Below are 16,490 nucleotides of genomic sequence, written 5' to 3'. Positions count from 1 at the left end.
TGAGCCAATTGGGGTTCGAATTTATTAAAATACTTTCTTAGCGGATGCCTACGTCATAACATCTACCTGCATGCCAAATTTCAGCCCGATCCGTCCAGTGGTTTGGGCTGTGCGTTGATAGATCACTATGTCAATCAGTCAGTCACCTTTGAGTTTTATATATATATATATAGATTTATTTGGAACGAGTGGAACGACACCTCTCAAGCAAAACTCCATTAAACCGTTCATGCTTCAGAGCGTACCAAACATATATTAGTACTATCAGAGAAGTTGATGCCTGGGCAGATGGTGGACCTACTTATTTTGGTTGCGTTATGTCAAACCCAGCCGATAGATTAAAGTTAACATTAAACTGACTTAGCCCCAATTTCACCAACGTCTGTTAATGCTAACAGCTTGTTAAAATGTCAAGTCTTCTCTTTCATTCATAAGAAAAATGAAAGAGGTAACGTGATACTAATTCGAGCGTTAACTTTAACAGTCGTTGGTGAAATTGGGGCTTATTCCGACTTATTCCAAATTACGTAGGTCTGTCAACTGCCTATGAATCTATTTCTTCAATGGTACATACCTATTTAGCCCTCCTTCTGCTATAGGTCATGTATTTAATATTTTCAACATACTTACCATCGAGCGGAAACCTACGCAAAAAAATCTTAAGATGATACACCAAGGGCTAGAGAAATGAAAAACAAGTAGAAATGTAAAATCTATTGCTGTCTGCCTAATAAACCTCAATCAAGTCGCAGAGCTCGATAGAGACAACTGCTGCAGCTTGATCTAATAAAATAACAGAAAATCAATGCGTTTCCCCATTTCTTTTCCAGATTCGTTGTCCCATGATTTCTTCTCCAAAACTTAAGTGATTTAAGTACTTTTTTCATTAAAATTAAAGCAAGGCTTGAGCTGTGTTCCAAGATTTTTTTTTATATAATCGAGCCAAATTTGTTTTCTGGATGTTTGAACACAGCAGAAAATTTGGCCATTTTTTTGGGTTTTAGAACTTTCATATCGTTTTGAATAATTAAATTATAAAAAAAAGAAAACATAGGGACATGCTAATAGTGGCCATATATATTCAGGATAAAAATTATAACTCTACCGGCATTATCGGAGGAAACAGGGGACAACATTTGTATGGAAGAACGGCTCTAGTGTCTCCTCTTAATATGATATTTTCAGGCAATCAAAGTAACCTAAATACAAAACGGTACTCAAAATCTGATCTGATCTTTAGCGTTTTGACAAACAAAGTACAAACAGACGATTACGTAATATTAGTATGGATTCTGTGTGCTTACGAAGTGCAAGCTGCTTGGTATTCCGTATTCGTGGTGCGAACATGTCACAGCTACTACTTACTAGTCGAAAATGTAGCCTATGTCCATTGTCCACATCCAAATGCAATTATTCAATAGTATATTCTAGATATTGCTACTTACTTCATTGTGCTTATCGCTCGGGATCGGGAACCGCCCATTTTTCAGATATATTTTTTTTCGTATTATTAATTAATGAACATAAAAAAAGCAGTCATTTCATCGACGCAACGTTGTGGTTGCGATGTGGTCGGCCACTAGTCCGCTTGTGGTTGCGATGTGGTCGGTATCACACAAGTGGTCGACAACGACTGCAAAATGTGGTACGTGTGAATAGTCCAGTTCAGGGGTCACCAAATGGCGGACCGCGGTCCGCATCCGGACCGCCGACCCATTGTGTTCGGGCGGACCGAGCATGTTCAGAGACGATCTTCGTTCATCTTAGGCCTTCAACATCTCTAGGATTTAATGTCAATATCTATAGCTTGCACCAATATTTCACGCCAAACTTCAGAGAGATAATTAGCAACAAAAAAAATGGTTACTTTTCTCATTGATATCTAAAAAATACCTTTGTAATTTCCGTAATTACCTTTGTTTATTATTTTTTTTATATACAATGTGTGGACCGCGAAGGTTATTTCATGTCTTAAAACGGACCCCGAGCGAAACTAATTGGTGACCCCTGGCCCAGTTCATTTACAATACGAAATATACGCTCGACCACGTGGTGTGCTTGTGGTGCTGTGGGCTGGCCCTTAAACCTTATATGTACGGTTTCTGAGGCTTTTTAATCGGAGTTTATCTATTCAACAGAGCTGTTGTTTAGTTGCGACGTTAGCCAATCAAAAGTGCTAATGAATAGATAAACTTCAGACAAAAACCCATTAGAGGGTCGTAGTTTGCTAGTCATTTCCCGTTCCCAGTCAAAGCCAGCCCTAAGTAAACCTAGCTCTGAAAACGGATTGTGCCAATTTGGGAACGTCCTCGAATAGGGTCGGGCAGATTCTAAAATGTACGTTACTCTGACATTTAACCAGAATATATTGTGAAGTCTTAACTTGTCAGCTAACGGAAGATAGTTTTATCATGTCTACTCTGGTTTTATTTTCTATTAGCTTTTATTGCTCCTATTAGTGTCAACTAAGTGTAACTTGAAACTTCGTTTAACACAAGGAAACCGAGCATTTTTTTATGAAATAAGGGAGCAAACGGGTCACCTGATGGAAAGCAACTTCCGTCGCCCATGGACACTCGCAGCATCAGAAGAGCTGCAGGTGCATTGCCGGCCCTTTAAGAGAGAATAGGGTAATAGGGATGGGAAGGGAAGGGAATAGGGGAGGGTAGGGAAGGGAATAGGGTAGGGGATTGGGCCTCCGGTAAAATCACTCACTCGGGGAAACACAGCGCAAGCGCTGTTTCGCGCCGGTTTTCTGTGAGAACGTGGTATTTCTTCGGTCGAGCCGGCCCATTCGTGCCGAAGCATGGCTCTCCCACGTATCACTTCAATGATAAGGACTTCAATATAATCGTATCAGTAGCTATAGCCTATGGTTGTATGGTGAAACAAATAAGTACTACGAGTATTATAGATAATATTATATTATTATATAATATTATATTAAGGAGGACTTACGTAATTTGGTCGCGTATTGTTTAACGGATTCGATAGATTATGACTGATATTGACTTGACATAACCCGACCAAATTACGTTTGTCCGCCATCCATACTATTAACTAACATTATAAATGTGAAAACATGTCTGTCTGTCTCTCGCCCCTCACGCCCAAACCGCTAAACCAATTTGCTGGGTATGAAGACAGTCTGAATCCCGAGAAAGGAAAAATGTACGGTTACCGAGTGATAAACGAATTTTGGCGCAACGGAGTTGCGGGCGTTATCTTGTTTGCCTATAAATTAACTTCTCTGATGTAATATGCCTTTCTTTAAACTCGTTGTCGTGTATTTAAACACATTGAAAACATTTTGTCCGAGCGAGGGGGAAGGGCGGGAGGGGGTGCTCATGTATGTGACCTTATTACATTCATGGGGTAACTCACACGACATACACGGCCGTGAAGTCTGTACACGTCATACTGTAACGCCTTTAGAACATACGACGCGATGTCATACGACTTTTTGGATGAGGTGTCAGTAAGTTGACGAGTATTTAATTATCGGCTAAGGAATGAGAAAATTGAATTTTTGGTTTTGTGATTTAAGACGATTTTTTAGATTTTACTTAGGTATCAGGAATTAAATTTGTCAAATCCCGAACATGGATAAATAGAACGTTACATTCATCGATTCAAAAAGGATAAATTCAAATAATATATTACTTGTTGCTCAATCAATTGAGTGACTATGTTCTATTGAATTTGATTATGTTCTCGTATGCTAGTGTTTGTGTTTAAGAAATGTTTCATGCACGAAATTGAGAATAATCTCGTAAACAATTCGTAGCCGTAGCGTCGTAGCAATGCTACGAAGTTCAAATTTCAACTTCCTACGGAACTAACGGAGTAGTTTAACACTAGTTATAAAGTTTATTTCTCCACACTTTTAAACACCAATATTATTTTATAACAATATTTAAGGTCTATACAGTGGCGCAAGAACAAGAAAAATTGAATGCAAAACCCAGCATAGCAAAGCCAAAAATTAAGACCTTACACCACGATATTTCCTCCCTAATCCTACCCGATCTTTTCCGTACGACATATCGTACGTTCTAAACGTCATCCCCCATTCACCCCCGCCCGGCGGAGTAACAGGTAAGCACAGTGTGGCGCAGACGGCCTTAGGGGGAGCACGTACCATCTACAGAACCTTCGCGTGATCCAGCCTAAAGGTTAGTCATATATCATACTATATTTTACCCTAAGGCAAGATTTGTTTTTAACGAATATTAAAACAAAGAAAAATTCTTGATACAATGACCGGTTTACATTCCAATCCAGGGCTAGATTTCTACTTGAATAATGTAAACTCGCTATAATAAGCCTTAATACAAATGCTACTTATTGCTCTTTGTTGCTGAAATCAAGGGATACCGTACATTTTGCCTTGATAAAATTCTATATTTTACCCTAGACTCGGTATGTTAAAACAAAGAAAAAATATTCTCATGATAGTTATTAAGTCTTAATACAATAGCTACTTGTCTAAGGTGTTGCTCTTGTCCCTGAAATATCGAGGAACAACATTTTGCTTTAAAAAACTATCATTTAATCTGGAAACATTAAGTAGCTTCTTAATAATTTGGTTTAGCGGCTTAAAGGTAAAGAAAGAATAGATAGGCGGACAAACTTTTTCATAGTATTAGTATAAAACGAGTAATTTTAGGGTGAAAACATACTTTTCTCATAGCTTAATATAATATAATGTTAAGCTATAAAGAAAATTGTTACTGTAGCAACAAGTAATCTCTTTGTTCGGGGAAATCGTTCTTCTAAATGGTTTTTCGTGCGGGATTAGAGATACCCTTTATGGTTTAACCGTTCGTATGTTACTTTATTAAAATCTGGGATACGGAATACCCTTTTTAAATTAACATTTTTAAACCACTTTGGATCAAAATATGTTTTAATAGACATTATGCAAATATTTGGTGTTTCCGGCAACTTTAACTATGCAAAAAATTGTAAACTGTATATTTTTTATTGCACGGGTACATAAATGTACGTGTAACTAATTATTCTAGGTCATTTCTGGAGACTTTAAGTGCGTCTTTATCGAATTTCATCGAAATCAGCTTATTCATTTAAGCGTCAATCGGTAACAGACACGCAGACATCTCATTTTCGCAATATAAAATTATTAGGATGGAATTAAGATCACAACAAAAAGCAAAAAGTAATATGTAAGTAGTTGATTTTTTTAGCTATTCTTGGAAGTTTATCTAGATGAACCTTTTATAAACCTAGGTCTTAAAACGATAGTGTTGAAGAAAGAACAATCTATAGCATTAACCGTAATTCAACTTCAACTCTCCTTCTCGATAATTAAAACGAGAAACTGCCGACGGCAGCGCAAAGTTCTTTGTCTGAAAAGAAATTGTTTGTTTTCACAGATAATATTAATATCTTCTATAATATAAAAATGAGTCGCTGAATGTGTTGCTAAGCGCAAAACTCGAGAACGGCTGAACGGATTGGGCTAATTTTAGTCTTAAAATATTCGTAGAAGTCCAGGGAAGGTTTTTAAGTGACACGAAGTTCACCGGGACAGCTAGTTTTAATATATTTGTTAGATCTGCGGGGCTAAAATGGTCACATTTAGCAATTCCTCTCAATCAATTCAGCAAATGAATTGTCAAAACTGTCAAAATGACAATTAATGTCAAATCAGTACAAAAAAACAATGAGAATTTTAGAAAAATGAATCATATCATGATTCTTCAAAGCGATCATTTTAGCCCCGCTGTGAATCATATAAAATTACTAGCTGTCCCGGCAAACGTTGTTTTGCCATATAAATAATTTTTGGTATGAAAAATAGATGTTGGCCGATTCTCAGACCTACTCAATATGCTCACAAAATTTCATGAGAATCGGTCAAGCCGTTTCGGAGGAGTATGGCAACGAAAACTGTGACACGAGAATTTTATATATGTATTAGATTTGGTAGCTCACTGTTAGGGCGCGTTCAGACGTGCGCGTGTTCTACCGCTATGGTAGATTATGGGAAAACACGCGCGCGGCCTGCGCGCAGGTTCTACGCGGGTTCAGTGCGTGCCGCGCGCTTGTTTTCACATACGCTATAGTAGAACACGCGCAGATCACGCGCACGTCTTAACGCGCCCTTACAGTAATTTGAAAGAATAATTATCGTATAGTTTTTTTATTACAATTATTTGGGTCGTCTATGGGCTTTTCGCCCATATATTTTTATGTCGCTTTTTTATATAATAATATTAGGTTTTAAATAAATTGATTTTCAAATTCCGTTTATTCAGTCCTTTGGATATAAGTAGTTTACCTTCAAAAAAATTTACACAACTAATAACTGTACACGGTTTGCTTGTCTTAGTCTGGCATATTGTAAAAGTAATATGACAGACGAAGACAACTATTACTAAGAATTCGATTGACCCTATTACTAAGAATTCGATTGACCCTATTACTAAGAATTCGATGACTGTCTGTCTGTCAGTCCGTCTGTTTGTCTCCAGGCTGTATCTCAAGAATGGTGATAACTAGAGCGGTGAAATGTTCACAGGTTATGTACAACACGGTCACATTAATTTGACACATCGCTGGAATGTAATAACATGCTCACTCCATAATGACGTCATCAAACCGCGTCTCTAGTTAATGTGACCGTGTTATAAGTAATGTGTTTCTGTTGTCGCTATAAAATACTAACAAACAAAATAAATCAAATAGTTAAAGAGGGATCTAAGACAACAAACGTGATTTTTTGGCCTGCTTTATATTTATAATTAATAATATACGTAGTACACTTGAAATATTCACAAAATACAATAATAAAAATAAAATAAATAAGTATAAAAATAAATATATATACTTAATATACAAAAAACACAATTTTCGCTCTTAGATGGTACGGAACCCTCCGCGCGCGAGTCCGACTCGTACTTGGCCAATTTTTGTATCTCTAAGTTTTGTATCGCTATAATTTATACTTACCAAGTCGCACCTTGTCTCGCCTTGTTTCGGTATAACCTGACCTTTACCCTGTCAGAACAATCACGTCTGGAATTTATCAGTCTAGAAAGGTATTATATAGGAGTTAGCACACTGAGACGGGCCGTGCCGGGGCTCAGCATGCCGGGGCTCATCGCAAAAATCCGCCTCCATACAATTTGTATGGAAGCGGATGCGCGTATCGCACACTGTGTCGGGGCGCAGCGAATTTCCGCTTCCATACAAATTGTATGGAGGCGAATTTTTGCGATGAGCCCCGGCACGCTGAGCCCCGGCACGGCCCGTCTCAGTGTGCTCACTCCTTATTAAGGCAAGATAGACATTGAATGTGATAATATAAGAGGCCCTTTGAGACTATGTATCGGGTGTAATACAATATTTTGTCTACGTGTTCGGATTTTATCTCTTTTTGGTATTTCTTTGTGCATTTTGATGTTTTTTGATATTATAATCTATATGAATTGTGTTAGATGATATTTGTATTGGCAGAAAGGGAGTTTAGCAAAAGATAGAGAGTGCTTAGTGAAAATGTATTAGCTTTTTTCGATGGGGAAAATCGAAAAAAAAAACAAGTATTCTGATTTCTATACCTCTAGCGCGGAGAAAGGAAGAAATCTATTAAAAACAGCAACAAAATCATTCAAATCGACTTTGATTCATACTGTGACGACCTCTGTGGCTCAGTTGGTGGGCTGTTGGTAGCTCAAGCCGGGGGTCGCGGGTTCGAATCCCGCCAACGGAACAAAAAGTTTTCAATGTTCCTGGGTCATGGATGTGTATTAAATATGTGTATAATATAATAAAAATCTCAAATATTATAATATGTATAGTATAAAAGTATTAAATATATTTCCGTTGTCTGGTACCCGTAACACAAGTCCTTCAGGTACTTAGCACGGGGCCAGACGTACGTGGTGTGAAGCGTCCATAGATATTATTATTATATTATTACTGTGTAGTAAACTTTTTGGATGAAATGTTGACCTTTGGCTTAAATACGTAATAATTTTCTTCCGTACGTCCCATGTGGCATATAAGTTAATGGAATGGAATAATCCTTCCAACTTTCGCGTAACACAATTATTATAACAGCTGAAGCGAGTAAGTATCCTAAGTTGATACGATATTAGAAAAAGAATCGCCATTGAACGTGTGGCAGTTCAAGTCCGGGGGTCGCGAGTTCGAATTTCCGCCGACGGAACAAAAAGTTTTCAATGTTCCCGGGTCCTAGATGTGTATGAAATATGTGGATGCTATACTTAAAAATATATATAATACGTATAATATAAAAGTATTTAATATAATATTTCCGTTGTCTGGTACCTGTAACACAAGTCCTTCGGGTACTTAGCACGGGGCCAGACTGACGTGGCATGAAGCGTCCATAGATATTATAAAATACAATAATAATTTCTTATAAACTACGATATTAAAAAAAAAAAAAAAAAAAAAAACACTGACTGACTGACTATGTCGTACTGACTAACGATAACTGAGAACCTGAAGAAGATTCCTCGTTCTAAGTTAACTTTTGAATAATTTTCAGCTAATTTGGTTCCTCAAATGAAAAGTATTAATGTGACAATCTTTTAGGCTCTGGAACACTATAAAGATCCTTGCCGTGTGTTAACTCCAGGCGTACCAAAAAACCAATACACTCGAAAAATATAACTTCACTGTTTAAATACCCTAGCCCAACGAAGCCGAGACGTTTTCTTTATCGTTTCTTTATAGAATCGGCGCCGATCATAGGCGGGGGCAGGGGGGGGGGGGGCAATACATAAAACAAACAACTTATAAAAGATAAAATGAGCGATTCTTTCACAGAAGACGTAATAAATCGATTTGACGAAGACCCTCATTACTGTTAAAATATACATACAATTAAACCCCCCCCCCCCCCCCCTGGCCCAGAACCTGGGTACGCCCATGTCGCCGATCACGATGGATGGAACTGACATAAGCGTTCGATAAAATAAAGTCGTCATTTGCCTCATGTTATGTCAATTCAATACATTTTGTTCGGCGATTCTACATCGATCAACAAAACGTCTCGGCTAAAGGGCCTGATAAAGATTGAACAACATAACTCTTTCTGCGAAATCAGACAAATAACACTTCTAAAGCCGGGTAAAGCTATATTTCACCAACATCAGTAGATCAATCCGAAGCCTTATCTGGCAAGTACAGTCCCCGGGGATGGCGACGGCGTAACTCGCGGCAGACTGATAGAGCAATTCCTCCAATTTTTTACAACGACAATATATTCCTTCACTGTTTCCTCTACTGATTCCTCTAATTTGTTACGACAGTTGCGGAGTTCATAAAACCAAAGCCTGAACGTGCGCTTTTATAATTTTGGACGTGGCGGTAATATCGTGGACATCCGCGGCAAAACGATAACATAGGGAAGTAAAATATATGGAAATATTTATTATGAAGACGCTTTTAAATTTCCGTCGACGATAACTTTTTAACGTGCACGTTAGAGGACATCACGATGTCTACACTCTTCTGAACCGCACAAAACGTCCGCGGTGCGTAAAATCAAAAGGGCATTTAACGTACCCAACTTTTTATCGTGGAAGTCGGCTTCCACGATAACGTGACGCCCAGAATTATAAAAGCGCATATTGAGTAACTCGCGGCGGACTAATAAAGGAATTCCTTTTTTTATGAAATAAGGGGGCAAACGAGCAAACGGGTCACATGATGGAAAGCAACTTCCGTCGCCCATGGACACTCGCAGCATCAGAAGAGCTGCAAGTGCGTTGCCGACCTTTTAAGAGGGAATAGGGTAATAGGGGAGGGCAGGGAAAGGAATAGGGTAATAGGGGAGGGTAGGGAAAGGAATAGGGTAGGGGATTGGGCCTCCGGTAAACTCACTCACTCGGCGCAACACAGCGCAAGCGCTGTTTCACGCCGGTTTTCTGTGAGAACGTGGTACTCCAGCGGTCGAGCTGGCCCATTTGTGCCGAAGCATGGCTCTCCCACGTATGTTAATATATATTTATTACATATAAATTTATTACATCGACAACCGATTCCTCTACTGATTCCTCTAATTTATCACATCGAGCGTTGCGGGGGTTGAAACCAACGCCTGATTTACTTATAAAATCTCAGGTTAAATGAACAGCATCTGTCTTTTTACCACCAATATCTTACGAGACGTTCTGTGCTGTTCCGCGTTCTGAATAAGAAACGCGGTAACCGTACAAAAAAAGCTTATGTACTTTCCGGTGGTCTAGTCCAAGTCTAGTCTATATTATCTGTGCCAAATTACATCAAAATCACTCTAGTAGTACCCGAGTTAATTGCGTACAAACAAATAAATAAACATACTATTTTGCTTTATAATATGAGTATATAAAAATATATCTAATATCAATATCACACAGTTTAGGAGATCAATTCAAAGCCTTATCTGGTAAGTACGGTCCCCGGGGATGGCGACCGACGGCGTAACTCGCGGCGGACTGATTCCTCTAATTTATTACAACGACTGTGGTGTGGGTTGATAAAACCAAAGCCTGATTTCCTAACAAAATTTCAACTTAAAGTCTTTCATCAGTGTCGTTTTAAAATGTTTAGTATCCATTTGTTTTACCTGCTCTAATTGAATAGTTAAATACTAATTAAGATGCTAAAATATATTTAATATTAATAGTAGTTAAATATATTTTAGCTGCATTATTATCTTATATCTTTAAACGAGCAATTCTTGTATATAAATAATTGGAATCTTCGGAATCGGATCCAACGATTTTCATGAAATTTAGTATATAGAGGGTTTCCGGGGCGATAAATCGATCTAGCTAGGAATCATTTTTAGAAAATGTCATTTTATTCGTGTTTTATCGAATACCGAGCAAAGCTCGGTCAAATAGCTAGTAACTATTTAAGTTACGATGTCTTTGGCATGTAAAGATTCCAACTTCAAAGACAGCCCACACCCTTAGTCCATTGAAATATTACATTTGCTTTGCATTTATTAGAGGACGCAATTTTATTTTTGGAATATGTTGAGGGGTCAATAGAAGCTTAACCTCAAGTTTGTGGGGTTGCCACTCTTGTCCCCCGGCCGCTATAAATTTTTAATTTAGGGTAAAAAGTTATATAAACATATTTGTAGGCAAAATAATTTGCAACAAATTATGTTCGTACAAATTTTTTGCAAGACTTATAGTTTCCGAGATATCACGAAAATAATGTTGTCACTCCTTTTTTTAAGATGGCGGCCGGGGGACAAGTGCGGCGACCCCACAAACTTGAGGTTAAGCTTCTATCGACCCCCCCAACACATTCCAAAAATAAAATTGCGTCCTCTAATAAATGAAATATTCGGTCCTAAAATTGTAACATTTCAATGGACTACCTGTACGGTTTATTTTCAGTTGCTTCATGAGATCCATGCGTCAACACAGATTCCGACCAAAATCCGACACGTTGGCCGTTGCACACGTCATAATATCAGAATATTGACAGAAACGTCGAACAAAACTTGTTGTTTACTATGGGTTGATTCAGACCGCCACGCGACGCGTAGATGCATTTCTAAATTTATATGGATTTGACAGATTCGCAAGACGTGTCACGCAATTGAAATCTGTCAAATCCATACAAATTTATGCCGTGCCGCGTCTCGCCTCGCCTCATCGCGTTGCGGTTTGAATTGACCCTATGCCGGTCCTGCCTCAGTCTAGCTTGAAAGCGTTACAGTAATATACAGCATGATTGTTGAGACATGTTCAATACTCGAGAATGTGTTATTTGGCTATTATATTAGTTAAAAAAATATAAAAAATAATATCAATTGATCACTGAGTAAATGTAGCTTAAAGTTAAATAATTAGTTACCCAACGCGCGCGGGAGGGGTTCGCATAGTAATTTACTGAGTGCCCATGATTCATTTATTTAAAGGGGGTCAAAACTGAAGTACCTAATTTTATTACATAATTATAATGAGAATCGAGTACGAATTATTACTCTCCTTAAGTATTGATCATGTCTCACCAATCATACTGTACAATCATTCCATTGTCGTCTCAAATAGCTGTGATATGTTACCAGTTACGACTCACGAACTAAATACCCCTCATTCACTTTATTCTCTCCGACTTAGACATTTATCTAAAAGTACTAAGTTCTAATGACCTAGGGCTCCCAGGAGGTCTATCACACGCTCGCTACATTAATATGGATGTAATTAAGTATTCGCTTGGATTCTACACGAGTTGGAATAATTACATTTCGCACTTCCTCATGAGCCTCAGTTACGTTAAAATTATAAAATTCTGGGTAAATTAGGCGTTTGCTGAGTTAATGTGTTAAGACGTGTTCAACTGTTCACACTTCAGAGTTTAGCGTATATGTATACTAGCTGACTCGGCAAACGTTTCTTTGTCATATAAAGAAATATAAAGTAAATAAATAAGTATGTCACCATTACAACGTCCATCGCTATCCCGTCGCACAAACAATGGTCGCCGTCAGTCTCGAGTTGTAATAATTTACTATTATTTACTCAACAAATGCACTTATCGATATAAAAAGTACCCAGTAGCCGATTCTCAGACCCACTGAATATGCATATAAAATTTGGTTAAAATTAGTAAAGCCGTTTCGGAGGAGTACGCGGCCTAACATTGTGACACAAGAATTTTATATATAAATTTTTTTTACTATCGTATCCCCAGTGTGAGAGGCTGACCGACACGACTGACAAGAGATCTGCTCTTTCAGCGCTGCTATTTTCACAGTAAACTCTAGCCATAGTAATCCATAGTAATATTATAAATGCGAAAGTGTGTGTGTCTATCTGTCTGCTTTTTTCGAAAGGTTCTAAGCTAAGTTTAATCGTGGCTATAACTAGTATGTTGCTAGCTGGTTTGGAGTCTGTGTTTATTTATTTAACTACAACTATAGATATTTTACTCGATAGATAAAAAAACACTTCTGCGGCCAGAGTTACTACAGAGTTAGTCAGAGTTACACAGTCCGTCTGGCTGTCTGTTCCCTCTACACTCCCAAACCGCTCAACCCATTTTGAGGGGTATTTATTTACTTAGTATCCCGGGAAAGGACATAGGATACTTTTTATCATGCAAAAATGTACGGTTCTTGATATAATGAATTTTGGCGCAACAGAGTTTCGGGCTTCATCTAGCATTCTAATATTACATTATAATGACGTCACAATTTTTGCTGTCGTCACACCAGCAGGCGTAGCATGATCACCATAGAAACGGATTCTTTCTACGGAAGAATAGACAAAGTGACAGTTAGACAAGACAAAGAGACAGTTAGATGGAAATCCGCCATTTTGTCGATAAAATCCGTCAGTATGTCGATTATTTCCCATGTCTACTGTTGTTATGCTAGCCCTGCTGTAGACAAACAGAGATGCGTAGCTTTCCTCGACGGGGCATCGTATACTTTTTTTGGAGGGGAAGTTTCTATTATTTTTGCTGACGCGTGTAGGGGGTCCCCGTGTTTTGGGGGCCCCGTATAATTGATACGGCGGTAGCTACGCCCCTAGACAAACACCTAACCTTTACAGAAGGTCACGCTATCGACCACCTAATTGCATCACACCACTACACTTTCTGGGAAATTCCTATAGCAATTAGTTTTTCGTATTTAAAAATTATTATTATAGTCTGTCAAGAAAGTGAAGAAATTAAAAAGTGGCAACATTGTAGTGTCATCTCTTTTTACTCAGATTGATTTGAAAGGGATGACACTACGATGTTGCCACTTTTTAATTTCTTCAGTTTCTTGACAGACTTATACAATGATTATTTTTAACAACCCTTATAATATTGCTGTGCATGTCCATACAAAAGCTTCGGTTATAATAAATATTAATTACTTAATTGACGAAATTTTTAATAGTTTGCATTGTATATTTTTGGCACTTGGCAGTACAAAATGATTATGATTTTGTTAAATATCTCTCTCTCTTGAAATCTTTTGTACAAAAAGATAAATTATATAGTCGGGTAACAGTTTAGATTATTTTTATTTCTCCTAAACGAGAAAGTAACACTACCAAACAGATATAATATAATTAATTATTATTTTGAAATATACCGTTTTTAATATATGTTACTTACATTTCCTCTTCAAATATGTGTAACTACTTTAACTTATACAACCTCGGAAATGTGCTAACGAATCACTTACCATCTCGTGCCGCGCCGCTCGTTATCTCACTAGGTCAGCCACTATCGAATGTATCAGATAGACATCATTATTTATGTGTTACATACGTGTATGTACGGAAATAGACTGAAAATATTGATAACTACATTTCTTATCTATACATCTATACATATATACATATAAATAAAATTGGAGTGTCTGTTTGTAATATTGAAAGAACCGTTTTTTACTAGATGCATATGAATGTATAGGGTACATACACCAAAACAACATTTTTTACAATGTTTGTCTGTGTGTCTGTCTGTTTGTTTTTTCCGGCTAATCTATTAAATGGCTAAAATGATTTTGACGGGACTTTTTTTGGCACATAGCTGATGTAGTAAGGCATAACTTAGGCTACTTTTTAACTGACTTCCGAAAAGGAAGAGGATATATTTCACTTTTTTTATATTGGTTCGCGGACAACTCCGTCGTTTGTAGACTGATTTCCAAAATTATTTTGTTATTGTATAAGATGTAGCCCGAATTTGGTAACATGATCACAAAAGTGGTGATCTGATGATGCAATCTATGAGAAATCGACAGGACTTCTTAAAATTTATACGAAAACATATAGTGATTTTACGTTTTTCTGAAGGATTTTAAAAAATAAGAATTTGCGCCGAAGTACACACTGGTTCCGAAGGTGCTTTACAGAACTCTTAAATCCTTATAGATAATATACAGGAATTGCTCGTTTAAAGATATAAGATAAAAGGTAAAACCAGCAAACAAAATGAAGATATAAATTATATTTTTATCGTCGAAATAAAAAACTAATGACCCCTGTAAGGTCAAAAGTAGCAGTAAAGTCATAAGCTTTTACAAACTTAATAAGGCTTTGTACTGTCAATTAGTTAAGGCCTATGGCTACCCCACACCCGGTCCCATAACCCACCCCCGAAGAAAATGAGATGAAGAATGATTTCGTAAGTAAGGATAAGCTCCTAGGAACATCCTATAATATTAACATTTTATTTTTATTATGGTATAGAGGCAATAAGAGTTTGTAGAGTCTGTAGAAAATAGATAAGATAGTTTTAATCTCGGGAAAATGTACTTAATGTATTAGTATATTTATTACGCTACTAATTCTGTTTGACTACAATACCTATAATTTTTTATACTAAAACAAATATTTCATGTTGCGATGTGGCATCATTATTATTTTATTTCCGTGGATCGTGTAAAGCACGTTCATATAAGGCTGATTTTAGTGTCGCGCTGACCGTCGGCGCTGACGCCGAAACGTATGAAACATTAACGTTGATCGCTACGCGTTATTCAAAAAAGTTCAAAATTTCATACATCTCGGGCCATTAGCGCCGACAGTCAGCTAGCGGTCAGTAAGACTAAAATCAGCTTAATGTCGGACGTTGGAGACGTTTAAAGTTTCAGACACGACCTATCCTTACTGCTGTATTGTGTTATAAGACAATAGAGGCGGGTCTTTATTACCGAACCTAATCTTACTTGTATGAAAACAATAGCTTGTTAGTAATGTTAGACCCTTACATGAAAAGCGAATTTAGTATAAATTGAACCAAACTGAACTTTATGTAGGTATTATTTATTCAATAGTTATTATGTTCAATTCATCTTTTGATGGAATGATTGATGAGGGAAAAAGAGCGGTGGGAATATGCGTGGAGAGTGGAGACCAAAAGGAAAATCTTCCGACCGAGCGAGGTGGTGTGCCCGGTCAGGCAGGAGCCCACGTGATACATTTCATTTTCAGCTGTGGTATATATGTCGCAGGGAAAAGAAGATATCAGGGATATCCCGAAATCCCTAGGGATATCACGAAATCGCGGTAGATACCGAATATTCTTGTTTCTTACGTCTTCTTACTAAACACATCTAGCGATATGTCATTTCACTAAACTAAATCTAGTGAAATGTCAGAAAAGCGGATACCGCCGAATAAAAATCGAGCTACGCATTTCTCTCGCTCGCTCTAATACCCTATTACTATCTTATGGGGGCGATTAACCCTAAATTGACGATTTTATAATTAATTTGAATAACGTACTACGTGTACGTTAAGTTTGAATGCGATTTTCTAAATATCACCTTTTACGACTCTCGAGTTTCAACATTTTTTAATATTTTCCAGACTTACGCGCATGTTACTTGCATGGTTCGATAGCCTGTTAAGTGTATATTATAGGGATATTAATAACTCAATACCGATAATAAGATCCCTTCACGCTGATAATGCCCCATTCGCGTTAAGAGGGCGACAAACAAAAATCGTCCTTCTTCCTTCACACTCACGCCCGTCTTTCAT

General features: G+C 37.5%; 1 protein-coding gene across 1 annotated transcript in view; it reads left to right on the top strand.

The window, feature by feature from the left end:
- The first annotated feature begins 4,119 nt into the window (after positions 1 to 4,119).
- Positions 4,120 to 16,490, top strand: part of LOC121736281 (IDLSRF-like peptide) — a 109,176-nt gene continuing 96,805 nt past the window's right edge. Inside the window, exon 1 of the mRNA XM_042127374.1 lies at positions 4,120 to 4,175. The gene's annotated coding sequence lies outside the window, so the exon portion shown is untranslated. The remainder of the gene's footprint in view (positions 4,176 to 16,490) is intronic.

The sequence above is a fragment of the Aricia agestis genome, chromosome 18 (genome assembly GCF_905147365.1).
Source record: "Aricia agestis chromosome 18, ilAriAges1.1, whole genome shotgun sequence".
Classification (NCBI taxonomy): Eukaryota; Metazoa; Arthropoda; class Insecta; order Lepidoptera; family Lycaenidae; genus Aricia; species Aricia agestis.
The sequence above is the reverse complement of the archived record's forward strand: the minus strand, read 5'-3'. Positions and strand labels throughout refer to the sequence as shown.